General features: G+C 42.2%; 1 protein-coding gene across 1 annotated transcript in view; it reads left to right on the forward strand.

Annotated features, from left to right (window-relative positions):
* The first annotated feature begins 17,021 nt into the window (after positions 1 to 17,021).
* Positions 17,022 to 20,427, forward strand: part of ANKRD55 (ankyrin repeat domain 55) — a 286,535-nt gene continuing 283,129 nt past the window's right edge. The window contains exon 1 of the mRNA XM_008691404.2: positions 17,022 to 17,247. The gene's annotated coding sequence lies outside the window, so the exon portion shown is untranslated. The remainder of the gene's footprint in view (positions 17,248 to 20,427) is intronic.

Consider the following 20,427-nt stretch of genomic DNA (forward strand, 5'->3'; position numbering starts at 1 on the left):
ACAGTTCTAACACATAGTTCTAAAGAGCAGGTGCTAAAGGATTATCTATTCTAGATAAGAATCAAAGTCTAATATCAGATTTAGAAAAAAAAAATCCATGAATTAAAAAGAATCATGGATTCTGATGGATATCTAACCCAAATATTTAATTTTTTATATTTTTCCTTACTGGCTTTAAGGAATTATTTTTTTCCCCTTCTTTATACCATTTTCACTGAATAAGATTCCTCTAAGATCCTTTCTACTCTCACCCATTCTTGTATAGAAAGGAAAAGACATCCCTTTGCCTAACTTATGAATGGGAAGATCCATGTAATGATTTAGAGTAGAATAAATCAAAATATGGAATGGGGAGGAAGCATCTGTAAAATGTTTTCAGGGCTATTCATCGGCCAGCAGGCTAAGAATGGAATATGCCCTTCCTTTTGTCCCTCCCACCCCCAACAGAGGCCTTTATGTTCTTTATCTAATGGCTGTCCAAGACTTAGTACTGAGAGCCTCATTAACGCTCCTCTTCCTACATTCAGGGTGCCATCGTGTGACTGCAAGAACTCTGGAAAACACTCTTTGTCCAGCCTCCACAAATATGCCCCCTTTCAATATTGATGATACCTAAAATCACTTCTTTGGGGAGGATTCCATTCAGTTGGAAATAAATCCTTAGAAATCCAGAGCATTAAGCCAAAAGCAGTACACATTTTTTTTTGAGGATGAGGTCTAGAAAAACTGGTGGGGCCTTTCTTAAAATGTATGTGTCTAGATCTTGCTTCAGACTTGAGCTACTCTCTGCTGGTTCCTTGACCTGACTCACATTTCAGATATTTGGCTGCATGGGACTCTAATGAAATTTGATTCTCAGTGTCAGTGCCCCTTGCTGGGGTCCCTTCCAAAGCCTCATTAGGTTGCTCTACTAATGTGTTCCCAGGTTTGTGTTTTGCAAGAAATCTTATATGAGATACTTCTACTTTAATTGGATGATATGGCTTCTGTTTAAACTCCAATATTCCCCCTCTTATAATTGTCCTTCTGGAGAGGTTGCGATGGGGGTGAGGATAGGGAGTTTTAAATAAATATTCACTTGTAATTGAATTTACTTCTAAGTAAATATTTACTTAGATACCTAGCTATATATTTGCAATTCAAAATTATTGTTCTTATTGACAGCCCCCAAATTCTTCAGACTCCACAAAACCTGGGCTGGTGTCCCTGGATTTTAGTCCTCCTGAAATTACCTCTTACATAATTCTTAATCTCATTTAAATTTTTTCTTCCATCCTGATATTCAGTTATTTCTGTATTTCATACAAAACCTGGTTTTCCTGGTCCTCGATCATAACCTGACATAAATACAACCCAGAAAAGGGATAGGAAATGGGGTAAATGAGAAAATATTAAATTAAGTGAACAGGAAGAGAAAAATTATTGAGAAGATAGATAAATTGCCAAGTTATCTCATGCATATTAATATTGGTCTTCATGCCTAGAGGTTCAGAAGAGGAGATCCCAAATAAGTTTGTTTAAGCAGCTGAAATAAAACATTGCCATGCTGGTTGGGAAGCCAAGTGATGTTCCCTCCTGGGATGAAAGTGAGGTAAAGTAAAGGGAGGTGACAGGATGGTGAGTTGAAATGAGTTAAGGAAAACACATGGTCTTCCGAAAAGGAAATGGAGTTATGAAAAGAGATGGGAAAACCAGTTCTTCCAGGATAATGCCTTTTGTCGGGCCCCAGTGGGAAGCTCATTTGAGGAAGCTGGAAGGATATGATGGGCGCCCAGGTTACCTGACAAGAGGAAAGAGAGCTGAAGGGAAAGGCAGACAGTGTGGGAGAAGGACCAGGGGTCAGGTTTTTCTTGGCATTGAAATATTTTCAAATGAGTTATTTTTCAAAAGTTTCCAAGGAGGATCCTCTACCAGTTTCCAACCTCCATTTGGGATTTGAAACCTACAGGAAACTAAGCCCCTTCCCATGACCTCTTTCTTCCTCCCTAAATTAAATTTGGATGCAGAGAGCTGGTTAAGCAGAGGCTGGAGCCTTTTGCTGTGCCTGGAAGTGTGGCCTCGCCTTAATTCAGTCTTAGGGGCTGGTTGTGCTCCCAATTAATTGTTATTTTGGCAAGTTCAAGGAAGTTGTTTTGGTTTTTGGCAAGTTGTTTAAAGATTGGCTTTCAAGTTCTTCCATCTGTAAAACAAGGAGTTTGGACTAGAATCACTGGTTCTTAACTTTGGTGGTGATGACGGGGGTGGGGCGGGGGGGGGAAGGCTCTGGTGAGGGCCGGTGGTCAAAGTCCCTTCTCAGAATAGGATGAAAATTATAGAACTACTCTCCAGAAATAGGCACCTTTGCCTGTTCACATATAATTTTGCGTATAATTTCAAATGTTCACGGACTCCTCAGCAAACTGTTCTCCAAGGTAGTTTTCCTCGCAGAAGGATTATACTTCTTTACCCCATTTAACTTAGGCATGGGCCAATCAAATGTGAGCAGAAGTTCTGGGTGGCATTTCTGGGTTAAAGATTTAAGAGCAGTGCTTTTGTTTCTTTCTGCACTAAAGCAGCAGTGTCCCTGATAATGGCTTCTCCATCAGGTCTAGGAATGAGGTGACAGTGGTACAGCTGTTAAGTCTCTAGCCAACCTTGGATTATTTTGTGATATGAGAAAAAAAAAAAAGGCCTTTGTTGCTGTCAGCCTTTGAGATTTTTGGAATTGTTTGTTACCACAGCATTATTTAGCCCATCCTGATTGATACAGCCCCTGAATCTATCCATGGATGCTGGAGCTTCCATGGATCCCAGATCATCAATCCCAAATCTGAAAATATTGAAGTCTTTCTGAAAATTTATGAGTCTCTGAGGTGAACTTAACAATACAATTTCAGAATCTTGAATCACCTGAATTCCTACCCTGGTTCACACGGAATGTTCATTTCGGTGAATAGAGTATTTCACTTTGGGGTTAAGTAATAAAATCCATGATTGTGAGGGTGATTGGAATGAAAGGCTCACCTGGCCCAGCTTCAAAAGGGAGTGAAGGGTTGACTGCAGTCTCATTAGGGGATCTGCCTGCAGGAGGAAGGTAAGAGATTACTCCAGCCCTTGGTGTGCTGTGGACGCTCCTTGGCTACGGTGTAATGTGCAGAAGAAAAGAATCAAGAAAACAAATGTAAACATATTTCTGAAAGCTTCAAATGACTAAAGAAGTCAAGAGGCAGGATGTCTGCACTTTGTTTCTATTTATGGAACACAAAGTTTAAACAGAGCTCTCCATTCAGAATTCATCTGGCTATGAAAATTGCCTTCCAAGTTATTATCTGCAAGGAAATGGACAGCATTCAAATCTTTCCCTGCAGTGAGTTTGTATTTAGAGATGTTTCACATGTGTTTAATTCACTGATCAATTTTACCTTGTCAAAACAGAATGGTCTGTCAAAAACAGGATGAGGCTCATTAGTGAGACACAGGAGATAATACAATGGAGGAGAGAATAAACAGACTACCCAGAAATAAGGAAACCAGAGCCTATTCAGGAAGCAAGGGGGAATAGCAGAAAATGATACAGTAGTCATAGTAGACCATAGCTAGTGGGACAGCTAAATGGTACTGCTACTTAGTAAGGGATACTGATGAGAAAAAAAAAAAGTGTCAGGAGAGTTTAGGGAATAAAGGTTTTTAGCCTGGAGAAGAGAGTAGGAATTTAACAACTTTTTATGTGTAAGAAACACCCCTAGTATAGTTGTAAGAGTGCTGGACTGAGTGGGAGTCAGGAAACCCAGCTTCTAGACCTGAATCTTCGTCCTTCTGCTCTGAGCCTCACTTTGCTCATAAAATGAAAGGTTCAGTATAAGATGACTGGTAAAGTCTTAGCCAGCTCTAGAAGTATCTAGAGAGATACTTCTAGGAAAATGTTCAGTGACTCTACTTCTTCACAATCCAGAAATTTCTAGTGCGTGAAAAGCTTCTTAACACAAGGATGAGTAATTATTTACTTAAATAAACTTCTAGTGGAATTTATAAAATTTTGGAAACTGCATCCTTAGAGGTTTTTAAAGTTCAGATAGAACCCATCTCTTTGAGGGTTAAGAGATAGACCAGATAGACCAATGTTTGAGGTTTCTTCCAGCCATCAAACAATGTAAAAATATTTTGTTGTCATCTTTTGAGGGAAACTTTCCCAATGACCAGCCCCTAACAGGAAGGAAACAAAATCCAAATCCAAAATTGTTGATTTATTGTCCCTGTAACAAATGGGAGATGGTACTGCCAACCTAAATAAAGAGGTAAACCGAGGCAAGCTCAAATGACCAGAAATTGAATTTATTTGAGAATAGCAGTGGAATTGCAATTCAGGAAATACTCTGTAGCAAGCTGCAGGTGAATCTCCTGAGGGTTTAGAGCAAGCTGTATTTATGGAGTGCAAAAAGGGGGAAGTCTAGTCACAGTTCAAGCAGTAAGTTCATTGGCATGAGGGTAGGGAAACATTCTTGGCAGGTGTTCATTGGTCAGGAGTGAGTCTCGGTCTTCTGTAAAGCAGGCATTTATGTGAAATCAGTCTCTCAGATCTTAAGTTCTGTTCTTCTGAGGACACATGTATGAGATTCTCCATTTCCTATCCTCTAGTTCCATTTTAGATTGAAATCCTTTCACAGAACAAAGAGAAATCCAGCAAAAACAAGGCTCTAAGTTTGAACCATGCTATATTTTTACTTTGCAAGGCTTGGTCATGTCTTACTCACAAGAACCTTGTAAAGGGTAGGGCCAGTGTCTGTGGTCCTTCTGCCTCACAGCCGAGCCTTGGAGTTCAGAGGCTGGCCAATGGACGAGACACCTTAACCAGCCTGTATTGCTGCCAGCACCAGGAGTGACCTGAGAGCAGCCAAAGTTTTATTTGTCCCCAGGTAAGATTCTTTTGACTTCTTGGAAGATCGTGCAAGCCCTATTGTACATGCTGGAGAGGAATATATCCAGTAAGGAGTGGCTTGTATGTATCCTACTCTGTAGCAATTACTTTTTTAAAAAAGCAGCTGGAGAAGAAAATCCCTTATTGCTGCCCTATTTCAACATGAGTGAAGTGCTGGGCACTCCATCAGCCACTGATTAGAAGATAATGTATAGCCAAGTGTGTGCTTGGGTTGGTGAAAGTTGTCCTTTGAAATGCCTCTGCAGGGTTAACTCTAAACTAAGAGAAAAGGAACTCCTCTAAACCATCAAGGCCCTAGAATGGTTCCTTTAGTCCTATTTTTAGGAGTGTCTTCCTTAGGGCTGGCCTTCAGCCAAAGTGAGACATTTGAGGTCCCCTCTGCATTTAACTTTCTGGCAGCTTCTTCTCTCTGGAGTCAACTCTCACCCTTCCTTGGCTGTTTAGCATCATCTCCAGGTATACTTCCCTTGCTGGAACTCATACTCATTAGGTATTTCCTAATGTCTTTGAAAATGGCTGTACTTTTTGAATGTGAAAAAAATGTCAGTGATTGCCTTGTGATCATAGTTCATGGTCTAGGGCCTGATAAGTGAGTACTTAGCAAAGCAGATTAATCAACTTCCTCCATCCTAGATGGTATGTGCTTTTTCCACGTGAACATTTCTGAAGTCAAGATGGGTCTTACAATAATCGATATGTAGATCTGATGTGGTAGAATTTTCTCTGTTCCCAAGGAGAAGTCATTGACTTACTGGGTTAGCTTACAACTGAAAAGGTGTAAGAGAGAGAAACTATGGAAGTGAAGTCCAAGTAATAATTTCAGTCAATATATTACATACAGCTTACATACAGAAAATACAGGCTTAGGATTTTAAATGTTATTTATTTTTGCTAGCTCATACCTTCATATAATGCAAAATTCAAAAGGTAAAAAAGGAATACATCGCAAGTCTCCTCCTGTCCCTCATCTGCCCAGTTCTCCTACCTGGAAGTCATGTTACCATTTTCTTTCATTCTCTTACAGAGATGGTTTATTTATATGTCAGCATGGATGGATGTAATTACTCCCTTATTTATTCAAATGATAGAATTACTACACACACTTTTCCATACTTTTCTTTTGATGCAAATATACTTTGGAGAGTATTCTGTTGTAGTACATTTAGAATTTCCAATCCATTTTTTTTAATTGATACTATTCTCTTTTATAGGTGTACTCTGATTTTTTAACATGTTTCCTAAAGTGAACATCTAGGTTGTTAGGAATCTTCTGCTATTATAAATACTACTATAGAGAATGAAAATGTATCCATATCATTATGTGCAGTGTGAGCAGGATGAATTTTAGAAGTGGCATTGCTGTGTCAAGGGTATGTGCATTTGCATATTTGATGGATATTGCCTGTTTGCCCTCCAGAGAAATTACCATTTTGTATTTCTGTTAATAATATGTGAGAATGTCTTTTTCTCTATATCTTGTCAGCACAGTGTATTATCAAATGTTTTTATCTTTTCTCACTCTATTAGATAAAAACTGGAATCCCTATGTAATTTTTTAAATTTTTAATTGATATATCATGTGTTCATAAAAGTATATTTATCATCAGCGTACAGTTCAATAAATCTTCACAAATTAAACACATTTTATAATGAACATGCATTTCAAGAAACACACAGAACCCATAGCCCAGAAGCTGCAGAAGATCTAGCCCGGAAGATTTTATTTATTTGAGAGAGAGAGAGAGAGAGCAAGCATGAACGGGGAGGGGGGAGGGGCAGAGAGGGAGAGGGAAAAGGAGACTCCCCGCTGAGCAGGGAGCCCAACACAGGGCTTCATCCCAGGACCCTGAGATCATGACCTGAGCTGAAGTCGGATGCTTAACTGATTGAGTCACCCAGATGCTTCAAGTGACCATCTTTTTAAAATCATGAATTTTTATTTTGAAATAATTTTAAATTGGCTTAATAGAAGTTAGGCATCATTTCATCCATTTAGGAGTCATTTATGTTTCTTTTTCTTTGAACCGTATGTTCGTATTTTTTGTCCATTTTTAGGTTAAAATGTTGATGTTTTTTTCCTTGATTTGTAGTCCAGAGTAGAAAAGATATGAGCAGTATGCTGGAATTTATCAACTCTGGTTGACCCCTAAGAGTGGATATTCAGCATTCGAAACTCTAGAAAACTAGTAATGAATAAAGCAATTCAATAACTGGTATACTCAGTCCAGGGAGCAGGGCCTGAAGAGCCCATTGCTTCATCTTTTGTTTAACTTGCAAGCTTGGTGGTCCCCATCTCACCCTCCAAAAAAAGCCTGGTGCAAGTAGGTTCTTCTGTCAGGTGCGTGTTTTATCCTTAAACATCAAGCAAATGTTTTTCAGGTCACCAGTTGAAAACTCTACCTGGTCAAAGAAAAGACCTGTTAAACAGGACTATCTGAAAAGACTCTCGGGAAACATTTGGAAAGAAGCCTTTTCTAGGAGAGAGCTGCCACTCAGGGATGACCACCTGACCAGTGGGTTCCCAGAGTACCTTGTCCCATTCAGCTCACCCACGACATCAAACAAAGCATCACTCTTGGCCTGGCGGCACTGGTTCAGAAAGAACCTCCCAGGGAGTATACACACAGAAGTGGAGTTTCCCTTAAAAACAAAAGCAAGTAGGAGTTTTATGTTTTTGTTTTTTTTTTAATTTTCCCTCTCCTCTTCCTCTGACTGGACAGTAACCTCACACTGCATGCCTTCTAGCAAACACTCATCACCCGATAAATCATGTGACTCATTTTGTTTACTTAGAGGTGCTTGCTCAGCTGGGCCTCTAATGCAGACCCTGGTCTGTAACCAACTTCAGAGTGGTTTTCACCGAAAAGGGAACTTCTAAGGACCAGATAAGGCAAGCTTTTCATTTGCATAGAGGCGGTCCACTAGGTCATTCCCTGGGAGGCTGGGAGAACTGTGAAATATGAGACAAGGTTTATGAAGCTGCCAAAAAAACATCTTCTAGAGAACACCAACCCTGTTTACTTCCTACACAATGTGGAGTAGCTATAGAAAGTCTCCTCTCAAAAGTAATAATGGATTCGGGATTTGGACCCTCATTTAATGTTTCACATTCTGGAATCAACAAAATGCTAATCCAAACATTTTTCACTGAATGCTTTGGCAAAACCACTGATTGAACTATTTTAAATCTGATTTTAAAAAACAACAAACAAAAAAAAAAAAAAAAAAGGAAAGAAGAGAGAGAGAGAGAGAGAGAGACTACTTAGAAGAAGGTGGAAGCTGCTTCTGATGAGATGAACTGCCCGGCCCCGAGTCCAGAGCAGTGCATCTCACGGTGGACCTGTGAGCTCTCCGAATCACCTGGGCTTAGTCCAAGGGAGGTTGCCTAGGCCTGAGGAATTGGAACTGCAAGAAATTTGGCTCCAGAAATATGCTAAAACCAAATAAACAGAACAATGATACAACCACACACACACACAGAAAATTGTTTGGAGGAACATTATGCTTATTGACATGTGAAAGCTCCACTTCTGAAAACATCATTTTGAAGAACTAGAAATGGCCCTGTTGGACCATGGACAACCAAGCTATTACATGAAAAAACTAGAATTCTAGAGGGGACAGAATCTTCATGCTGTGATCCACCTTCACAGGTCTTTTGGCCTCCCTTCAGTCCACTCACTGGCTATTTCTCAAGATAAATAGGCACTTCATTCAATTTTTTACAAAAAGTTCCGGGCCACTCAGAAAGTTCTTGGAGGGTAGATGTCTTGTGCTAGGACAAGGGAGCACTGCAAATGCATCAGTGTCACAGGTTTGTGCAGATCCTGAAAGGAGTAGGGTTGGTGCAGGAACTGGAGAGGTGAGCTGAGTCTTCTAGACATTTACTCAACCAAACCATTACTTTGAATTTCCAGGTATCATTTTAAAGCCTGTCCTGTCCATTGCCTCAGGACCCAGTCTCTCTTCTCTGAGTGAATGAATTGGGAACAGAATGCAGTTACAAGTCAGAGCTGCCTCTTACTAAAAACCTTGAGAGGGGTGTGGTGACATTAAATTGTACTTCATCAGATCCAGGCTCAGAAGCAAGGTCCCTGCAGCAATCTTGCTACTTAGGCGCTTCTTGTAGGCTCCTAGAGGCAGCTGGGGATGGTGACTAGCCTGTGGCCACGTGGTGCCTCAGGGACACTGAACAGTAGACTTTGAGGAGACAATCATCAGCAGAGTCCCCTCCACTCCGCATGTATACACCTTGTCCACTTTTGGTACTAAAATAGTAAGCTATCTTGGTATGAGGGACCATGGAGGCTCAAGCAGTAACAGTAGTAATCAGTGTGGATGAAGGACCAGAAGGTTCTCCTCAATGTTCTAGACTCAAGGGCTGTATAATGTATTATGATTTAAGCTAGTAAGTAATAGAATACTCAAATAAAAGAGTTTTGGGAAACGGGGGTTTATTGCACATGCCAAGAGGTTGCTGGGTAGGGAAAATCAGTGACATAGTGATTCAGGGGACCAAGTGGCTTGGTGATGCTCTCGCTCCTCTCTCAGGAGAACAAGATGACTGCTGGAGATCTGTGCATCATGCCTCACATGGACAGGTTCAAAGGGAGGAAGGAATGGAGCTTTGCTTCACATGCCTTTATTTTGTAAAGGTGGAACCTGTTTTCCTGAAGATCTTAGAATTCACCGTGACCTGCGCATCCCACACTATATTGATAGGGAGGAAGGGTAGGTTTGCTGGGATAGACTTAGACTAATTATTTTCCATTCACCTGGGTTTGGGGAGGGGTCCAACTTCCTTGAGTATATCGCTGTCCTACCCTGGAATAAAATTAGGGTTCTGTCAATAAAGAGGAAACATGAAATGGCTGCTGAACAGGCCATGGACTGGTGACAAAATCCCTATCCCAGGGATTGTGCATTATTTTTGGTAGGGAGTTCCTTCTGAATGCAAGAATAAATGTCCTGTCCTGGAGCAAAGGAGTTAATTTGACTTTAGAAAATAAAAACATCACATTTATCATCTAAGTGTTTTGTTTAATTTTCTGGCAGTAAAATTCGTATCTTCCGGTCCTAAAGGTAGAAGTTTGGTGTACGTATTAGAAATTGGGACATCTGAGTAAACTCCAGGCTTGCCAGAAAGTTCCTTTCCTTTGGAAGTCTCCAGCAGGCTCTCCCTGCTTGTCTTTCTCCATCTGCTTCTCTGCAGCAACAAGTGTATGTTTGACTCGGGCACACTAACATGTATTGGCATTTTTCTCCAGGCAGTTTTTAGTAATTTCTAAGTGAGTTTCTGAAACCTTCAAGCCAGACTACCTTTTTCTTTTTTTCTTTTTTTTTTCCTTTCTTTTTCTCTGAAGCTAATAAAGCCTGAGTGGTGAGGCATCTTCAAAGAGTTGTGTGTACTCAGCAACTAACTGTGTGTTAGTTTGTCTTCCAATATGCCTTACTCAGGGTGCTTATCTCTTAGAAAGGGAGATTATTACCACACAGACAAGGCTGGAAACCGCTTCGCTGACAGGTTTAAGAGTCTTAACAAAATAAACAGTAGAAAAGGCAAAACTATGTGCAAAACGGCAGGCTTCATTCTCCCTACAAGGGTCAGCTGGGGAAGGAGGGAGCTAGAATCAAAACAAACTGGAGAACCTTTCAGATATGCTTAGAGAGGCTGGGCTTCATGTGGAGGGAGGCTGAGGTGGGGGAGATCATTCACATTTCTTTCTGACCAACCAGTTGTCTTTCCATATAGAAAAAACCATTCAGCTGACAAGCCCTTCACCATTACCTGTTGATCTGGTTTATGATTCATGCCTTAAAAGAATCCTAGAGTTGCAGCAATTAATCTTCCTGTTTTTCATACATGGAAAGCTATACAAATAATAGAATCATGCCACTGAGTTTCTCCTGATTGTGGTTTTGGGACCCAGTTGTAGAGTTTTTTCTTTGGATTTGGCAGAATCAGATCTCTCACCAGTACATGCAAATTTGCAAGCAACTTCAGGACAGGATAGTGTCATTTATTTTTCTCTCTTTCTTCTCAGCATCCCCTAGCACAATACTAGGAAAATACTAGGTCCATAAATGTTTGTGTTTGTCTGTGCCCAGTGTGGGGCTCAGGCTCACAACCCTGAGATCAAGAATCACATGCGTCACTGACTGAGTCAGCCAGGAGCCCTAGTAATTGAAGTCTGAGTTCTTCCACTGTCTGAAGGGCTTGGGAGATTCAGGTAGAACCTGCCATTTCCACCACAGCTCAAGAATTCATAGTAGAGGGGCGCCTGGCTGACGTAGTTGGTTGAGCATCGGAGTCTTGATTTCAGCTAAGGTCATGATCTCAGGGTTGTGAGATCAAGCCCCACATGAGGCTCCACGCTCAGTGGAGAGTCTACTTGAGATTCTCTCTCCCACTGCCCCTCCCACGTGTGTTCTCTCTCTCTCTCTCAAATAAGTAAATAAATCTTAAAAAAAAAATCAGGGTAGAATTTGAAGGAATAGATAGCTCTATCTCCTTTTGGAAGAACTAGAGTCTAGCTTGTCCCTTTTAGTCTAGATGAGAGACCCCTCTCACACCTAGCCTCTGGCTAATAGGCCCTATATAGTCAAGTCCTTCCAAAGAACACAGTGATCATATGGCCTATTGTTAGGATTTTAGAACAAGAGTCAGGCAGGAATAGAATCTTGATTCCATGTCTTACTATGCGATCTTGAGCTACAGGTTTTGCTCTTTTTTTTTTTTTTTTGGATTTTGCTTTTCTAAATATTAATTTCCTCCCCCATGAAAGAGTGCTATAAAAGACAGTTGTGAGCATTAAATGGGATAATATATTTAAAGCACTTAGCACAGTTCTCAACACTTGACTAGCTCTTGTAACTATTTGTTGTTATTGTTGTTGTTGTTATTATTGCCAGGTCCCTATACCAGAACATTTAGAACAAACAGGTTTGGGTGAAGATCATTTTGAACCTCTTCTCTGAGAGGGTGGGTCCTGAATCCATGAAAATGTATTTACTTGGTCATGGACCTCATTATGCTTAATTACCATAGATGTGGGTTGAGGTTAGGTCAGTCAAGGACAAACTCACAGCAAGGGGGTATGCAGCCCAGCATGGCTACTCTTTGGCCTAGCAGCTGGTAAATGACAATGTTTTTCTTCCTTAATTTTGTTTTCAAAGGGGCTTGTTAGGGTACATTTGTTCATACTCTGTTTAATTTTTACTACCAATCTAACTCCCCCCACCACCAAAAATAAATAAATAAAATGAAAAATAATAAACGTTTATGGATAGCTTTTGCTTGAAACCAACAACCCAATCTTAGGGAAACAGCTGAGCTGGTGGAAAGACCCTGTAGCCTAACTGACATATATTCAGACACCACCTTGGCCACTTTCTGGTTGTATGATGACTGGTACAAATCACTTGACCTTCCACAGTCTTGGTTTCCTTATTTGTAAAACGGTTATAATAATGCTTATCTAATAAGATTTCTGTAAGAGTTAGAAAGATTATGTATAAAGCATGCCTAGTAAAGATATGAGGTGCTCAATAAAAGAGGTAGCTGGTTCCAGGATTCTGGTTGTTTTTCAGTCCTACCCAAGACTTGGAGGAAATGGCTCCCCAAAGCATATTAGTAGCGAGCACCCACAAATGCGTGCCAGGAAATCCTCTGTGCCCTTTGATATATTAAGTAATTTAGTTCTCTCAATAATCCTATGAGGCAGGTGGTACTATTACCCCACTTTATAGATGAGGGAAATGAGGCATAGAAAGGCCAAGTGTGTCTTGTCCAAGATTCTGTATCTGGCAAATGATAGCTGGTATTCATCTCAGGTAGTGTGATGCCAGAGTTCCTGCTTCTTAGCCGCTCTACCAGTGGCTTGGATGACCCATTCGAGTGATAGAGGAGAGGACAAGCCCACCACCTACCCTTCCAGATGATCTGTTGAGTGCCTTAAGAACACAGACATGGCCCCAGGGTGTCTTAAATGAGGTCAGAGCCATGTCCTCCCATAGGGATTTCCCATTGGTCCTATTGGGACTAAATCTAGCAAAATGGATACTATGCCAATAACAATTTAAAAATTACTTTTGGAAAACAGATCCACTGCAGAAGTTCAGGATTCTGAGATAAGAACCCCCAGGCTCATTTGGGGGTGGCTATGTGGCTTAGTGCAAAGTCTCCTAACCTTAGGGTCAAGCAAATCTGTGGGTATATGGTATTTGGGGGCTGTGTGACCTCTCTGAGCCTTAGTTTACTCATCTGTTAAAGGAGATTAATAAAACATACATCTTAGCGTTGTTCTGGGAATTAAAATGATACGCAGAAAGCTCCTTGTCCAGAACCAGGAATACTCTGGGTACTCAGTGAAAGAGCATCATACTTTGTACTTTTAACCATCTCATGTGATTTCCAGAGCAAGTATTCTATCAAGAAACCATCAAGAATTTTGGACCACGTGGCTCTGAAATTAGTGACACACTGGATTGAAGACTGGACACTTTGCTTTATTACCCCTGCCTTGAGCCTTGCTCCTGGCCCTCCTGCCTTCTAACACCTCTGGTGTCTGCTGCTAGCCTAACCTCTACCAGGCAAACCTGGACTCCTTTAACACTGCTCTGCTGCTTTCAGAGGCAGCTTGAAGAGGAAGGTGTCAGGGTAGGGAAGAACTTTGGATATGGAACTAGAAAGCTGGCCAGTGTTTAAGTTCTATGTCTACCATGAGCTATGAATGTGACCATCTTTTTGCTATTTGGGGCTCAAGATTCTTTTCTATCGACTAGGAAGGGGATGTATTAGAGCAGATATTACTGAGGCCACATTCAGCTCTTCCTCAGGCTAGCAGCGTCTTTCCCCAACTAGATTCCCAATACTCTGAATTCACTAGGGAGATTCATGGCTCTGTGGCACAGTATTACTGTTTTGGGGGGGATGGTGGAGAGGGAGGAAGAGAAAAGCAAAATGGCAATCCAAAATGAGTTTCCTGGGCCTCTGTGAACTCACTAATAAAACAAAATCATGAATCAGTCTCCCACATCCACTCCCCAAGAAAAAGAATGAATCTTTTTTAATAGAGAGATTCCTGCAGCAGCAAAGAAAAGTCTTTAATTTCGGAACCAAAGCTATTTGTTTACTGTCTCAATGTCCTTTCACCGAGAGCTCATCCCACAAACAATAGCAAAGGCAAACGAAAGACAAACGTAGGAAACATTTATATTTATATCCCAAATGTAGGAAACAGCATGAAAATATTGTTAAGGAAACTCAGTAAGTCTCTGGTCCAGGGTATGTATATAGATTTGGTGCCAAAGGCAGCATGGCCAGATGTTAGAGGACATGATCCTCCTGCAAAGAACAAAGGAGAAATATGTTGGAATTCCACTAGGAAGGAGAAGAGCCAGGAGTAGTCATTCAGGTGCTCATAGAGCAAGCTCTTATAGAGGCCTCACGGCCAGCAGCCTTTTTTTGAACATCAGTCCAGACACCACTGCTTGATAGCTATGGGATCTTGGGCATGATTGTAATCTCTCTGTTCCTCAGTTTCTTCATCTGTGAAATGGAGATACCAATAGTGCCTAGCTCATAGGGCTACAGTGGGAATTAACAGCTTAATATATGTCAGTCATGTAGAATTGTGCCTGGTATGTGCTAAATACTTACTGATAGCTAATATTCTTATTACATACAAGTTTAGGGAGAAGGTCTTCTAATGATCCCAGAGCTGTCATTATAATTATCTACCACCACTTAAGGGAGATGCTGTAGTATAGTCAAAGTAATGTTGGCTCTGCTACTGGACAAACACAGATGCAGATCCTGATTCCATCACTTACCAGCCCTGATTCTGGACAAGGATTCAGAAACAGTGGGAGCATAGTGGCTCAAGGGTTAGGATGGCTGAGGAATATTGTCCTGCTCTAGGTAAGCTGTGGATACTGTTTTGCCCTGACTTGCAGGACCCCTTTTAAGCCTCCTTTCTTCATTTTCATCATCAATTACCATTATCGTTGTCATTATCATCACTGTGATCAACTAGATAGGAGAAAAGTAGACATCTGTCATTTTCATCCTCCTAACTTCTCCCCGTTCAATCTTCCATTACCCAAAGAGTGACCATTAGGATGGGAAGGACTTAATAAACTGATCCTTCAAAGGTGGAGGATTTTTTTAAATTGAGGTAAAATTGACATACCATAAAATTAACCATTTTAAAGTGATCAATTCAGTGCCATTTACTACATTCACATGTTGTGCAACTATCACTTCTATCTAGTTCCAAAACATTTTCGTCACCTGCAGAGGAGACCCCATACCCATTAAGCAGTCACTCCCCATACTTCCCTTCCCCTCAGCCCCTGACAACCATTAATCTGCTTTCTGTCTCTGGACTCACCTGGACCTTTCATATAAATGGGATCATACAATATATGGCTTTTGTTTCTGCCTTCTTTCACTTAGCATATTTTTTTCCATGTTGTTAGCATGTACTTCATTTCTTTTTAAGGCCGAATAATATTCTACATTTTGTTTATCCATTCATCCATTGATGGACATTTTGGTTGTTTGTCCCTTTTGGCTACTGTGAATAGCACTCCCATGAGCATTGGTATACAAGTGTATTGAGTACCTGTTTTCACTTCTTCTGGGTATATATTTAGGAGTGGAATTGTTGGGTCATATGGCAATTCTATGTTTAGCTTTTGAGAAGCTATCAGAGTGTTTTCCATGCTGCTACATTACTTTGTAGGTAGTAGGAGGACTTTAATGTTGAAAAATAGTCCTGCTGGCTGGAATTCTGTTCTTTCTGATGCCGATTGGCCAGTGAGGTGATAACACTGACCAGTGGGTTGGAGGGACAGTAGGTTGGGGACCGGACCTCTCTGCTGCCTTTTTTATCCTTAGTTGTGAGAAGGCACGAACTCTGCCCTTTGCAAAGCTCATTCTACTAAACCAGGAGGGAAAAGAAGAGATGACTCTATAGAAGACTGAAGATGGCCAAGTCTAAACAAGAGGCCATTCTGTAGAAATATTATATGTAGATGGTTTTGAATCCTAATCACTTTCTTGTAAGAGAACTGTGGTATTCTTGTGCATTTATTCATGGTAGTAATTGACCACAATTTAAAGTCTCTTAGGTATTTGCTGTCTAATGTTGTATTATAAGCAACTTGAAGGGCAGCATGTGTCAGAACCCCCTCCTGGGGGGCAGGAGCATATCAGGCCTCCCAGAAGCACCTGCCACAGAGGCCAATGGCTATAACATGGGAGCTACTGAGAAGGGCAGGACTTGAGGGAGACTATGGAGAGTCAAGGTCAGGGAAGTTGCGTGTCTGCCATTAGATCTGAGGGCTGAGGGCAGAGTGGGAAGAGGAGACAGTGAAAGCTATTGGGAGTCAGGGGTCAGGTCTGCAATCCAATAAAGGCAGAGACAAGGGTACTGGATGAGGCATTAGCTGTGGATGGGGTTAGAATGCTTAGAGCCCATTCTTCTTAGGGATTATCCCATTGGGGGTGTGAGGACAGCCATAGTCAAAGATAAAGTCTGGGAGGCAAAGAACAGCCTTTCTCAATAGGTTCCTGTGAAAGCTTATTAAACAAGTGTTCAGGGTATGGTTTAACTTTACCCAGATGTCTTTGCAAAGATATTGATACTAAGAATAGATCGTAAAACTTATGACCTGCAAATGCATAGTCTCCTTCATCTGAAAATAGTCACCACAGTTCATATTCTTTTCTATATTGTCCAAAACTATAATATGAATAACTGGATCTCAAACAGGATTCTCAATTTATTCTTAGGAATGAAGTACTTCTCATTTTCCTGAAGCACTATAGCAAACAATTCCCTGTAGTGGATAGATGGATATAAAAACCCCAAAGAAGTTCATTTCAGGCCAAAGGTGACCACTGCTTGCTGCCCTCACATCTTTCTCTCCTGTGAACTCTACCAAACCCCAAGATGTGAGAAATCGTGTGTGTGTGTGGGGGGGGGGTTGGAAGGGTCCCAGGACCTTCAGGCTCACTAGAAGGCAGTTCCTGGTATCATGAAAGCCTTACTTAGTAGGGCTAATTTATTTAGATCTCCCAAACACCAAAGAACATCAGGGGTCTTTACTGCAACTTCTTTGTTCCTGTAGGTGAAAAGGCAACTCTGTCCCTTGGAAAGAGCGATGTTTATGGAAGAATCCACTCAGAGACCTTGTGCCCTTAGGCGTGGAATACTTTATACTGCTCTCCAAAGTACTTCCCTGCAGCCAGTAAATTGAAGATTTCCTTCCAGAGCTCAAGCCCCGAAGGCTGACAATGCTGCTGATGGCAGTATACTGAGAAAGTAAGAGAAACTTCTCTTAAACTTAAGAGATGGAATGTGGGGTCCTCCTCCCTGGAGGTAAGAGATGTGAGCTCCTTGGAGCCCTCTGGAGTAGGGCTTCAGTGAACTGATGATAAATAGTGCCTCCTGCTGCAGGCCATACAAACAGCTAAAGATCTGACCCCCTTCATGCCTTTAGTCCCCTGTGGGAGTCATGTACAATTTGGAAAGCAGATCAAGGGCATCCTGGTTCCCAGCTGACCACCCCACTTGCAGCCTGGAGGTCTGGAGGCCTGAAGACCCCCAACCCCAAGCCAGCAGGCAGAGGTCCCCAAGTTCACAGAGCTAGTTCCTCCTCCCCTGGGTTTTTGCTCTCTGGGAGACTGCCCTTTCCAGAACTTTTCTTCTGTAGGCAGCTCTTTCCAAGGCTCTCAAGACTCCAAACCAAATTGTTTGGGTAGTGAAAAAGTGAAAGCACACATTTTAGAGCAGCAGGAACCAGCTGCTGGGTCAACTCTCCCCAAAACAGAGCTTCCTGGGGAGTGCCTGGGGCATCTCAAAATCCCCCATCTGACCTCCTGCCCATGTTTCTAATTGTCTTTTAAAAAATAACATGAAAATAAGATGTTTTCACATGAAAAAGAAGAAGAAGGAGAAGGAGGAGAAGGAGGAGGAGGGGGAGGGGAAGGAGGAGGAGGAGGAGGAGGAGGAGGAGGAGGAGGAAGAGGAGGAGGAGGAAGAGGAAGAGGAGGAAGAGGAAGAAGAGAGGAAAAGGAAATAAATTAACTATTAAGGTTCTCTGTCTCCAGGGAAGTTCACGGGGAAATTTTAGGAACTTTCTGCCTGCTTCCTGCCAGGGGGAGGATGAGAACTCTTTGCGCCCGGTGCACCATTCAAAGCCCTGTGTGCTTAATAGGGTGACACAAATGTCTGTGTTTCTTTTTTGCTTTTGACCGAAGGCTGTAGGGAGGGGCCACCCCAGAGGACTGTCGGGGAGGGCCTTGCCAGTTGGTTCCCGTTCCCCGAACCAAATTAGTTCCCAGCCCGGGCCAAGCCAGCCCCGGCCGGAAGGGCCTATGGGCCGCCGCCTAGCTGTGGAGGGGCCGGGCAGCGGGGTGGGGATGGGGACGCGGACGCTGTTCCGCCTGGGCTTGGAGAGACTAGGAGACGAGCTGTGCTAGCGTGGGCTCGGTCGGAGTCACGCCGTGTGATGCTTTTGCCAAAGGAAACTCTGGGAAGCCGGGGCGGGGGCGGGGGGGGGGGAGTTGTCGGCGATTCCCTGCCTCCTCTCACCCCTATCCCGCCGCTCCCCCTCCTCCCACCTCTCGCTCTCCTCGGCCGAGGAACAGCTTCGGCCGAGGTCAGCTGGCGGCCTTTGTGGCTGCTTCCCAGGAAGGAAGAAGCGTTGTCTGCAGATCAGTTTATCAGCTGGCTTTCCTGTGCCAGAGCGCCGCCGTTTTCCGGGGACGGCTGCCACCCCCGTGATTCCCAGCCGGGGCTGCGGGTGGTGCGTGAGAGCCGGATAAATAGGCCATTGTGTGGCCGCTCAGAATCCAGGTTTCTTATCAAATTATCCACCAGCGAGAATGAAATTACGCCCCTGCCTGCCTGTTATCTCAGCTTCTCTTTTCACTCTCTGCAATTACAGCCATTTCAGGATTTACCCCCCCCTCCCCCAAGTCTTGAAGGGAATATTCAGAAAGCAATTCACTTGTGCGGCTTACTGTGTGAGGCAGAGACTTTGGGGGCGGGGGCGTATCTCCTAACAGCGTTTCCGTGGGATTTTGGTTTGCAACCTTGAATTTAGCTTCTTTGGCTTTGATGTGCGATGTTTCTACTTGACACTCCCATTCAGGCACATCATTCAAAACCAACTGCAAGTATTAGGGAGGTAATTCTGTAGGGCTTTAGATGCTGTGTGTGTGTGTGTGTGTGTGTGTGTGTTTGATATCTTTTAATTGCTTTATGAACAGTGAAGACTTGCAGGGGGAAACCACAAGTGGAAAGTGGCCATCTGATGGAGGCTATGAGGAAGTGCGGTAGTTTGGGAGAGGGATGACATTGAGGTTTTAATGGTGCTGGTTTTTTGTTTTTCTGCTGCAGCCGCTGGCCTACTGTGGAGGAGTTGAACATAGTTGGTGCCTGGCTTAGGAAGTTGTCCTTAGCAGGCAAGGCTGGTTTTAGAGCCTCTGTCCTGTGCCCATTGCCCATGCTTGGGTTACTGGTCTGCTGTTACCATCCTGAGATGCTTAATAAGTTTTGAAGAGGATTCTGCATTTTCATTTTGTACTTGGATTTACAAATTATATAGCTAGTCCCATTAGTAGGAGCTCAGATTCATTTGAATAAGCTCGAATAATGGTTTGAATAAGTTCATAAGTTCCAATTTGAGATAATGGCCTGCTGTTAAACTGCTGAAGTTGAGTCTCATACTTTTCAGTATATCTACTGCAGTTGTTCTGATGGATTAAACAACATTCTACAAACTAAAATGGGCCCCCCAGCATCACATCTGTAGTGAGCTTCAAAAGCCCACTGCCAAAACAAGAGAAGCAATGGGACAAGACTTGCTTCACTCTGCTGGCTCATAGTCCTTCTTTAGAAAGCTGAGGATGTTCACTCCTCAAAGACCCACGTATTTCCATAGTAAGAGGCTCATTTGTGCAGTTACTGACTCTGTTTCCTTTTATCCACCTTGAAATTCCTAGCTTCCACATCTGCAGGCCACAACAGGGTTGAAAATGGACTCATCCCATCAAAAATCTTTCATGGATTTGGACACTTTTAGTACCTAAACAACTCTTGGCAAATTACTCTGAATCTGGGACTTGGTGTTCCTGACAGACAGAGGAGGGAAAGGGAAAACAGTTCACAATAAATAAGCAAAATGCTATTTTTCTAGAAATAATTTATATAGGAAACAACTGTTTTGGCTTTATGAGACAAATTTTCCCTCCCACTTGATAGAGAGATATTGCGATAAAGTGATAAAAAAGAGAGGAGATTCAGAATTGTGGGGATATAAACAAGTAAACAAAGAGTACAAGGACATGTAATAGGTGCTAAGATAGAAGTATCTATTAGAATGCTTTAGGCCAAAAGGGGTTAATAGGATCAGTTCTTTTGGTCATCTTTCATGAGTTCCCTGGCTATGACATTTTTCTTCATGAGCCTTAGTATTATAATTATTGTTAATAGGTA

Source organism: Ursus maritimus, unplaced genomic scaffold (assembly GCF_017311325.1).
Source record: "Ursus maritimus isolate PB19 unplaced genomic scaffold, ASM1731132v1 scaffold_5, whole genome shotgun sequence".
In the NCBI taxonomy this organism is placed as follows: Eukaryota; Metazoa; Chordata; class Mammalia; order Carnivora; family Ursidae; genus Ursus; species Ursus maritimus.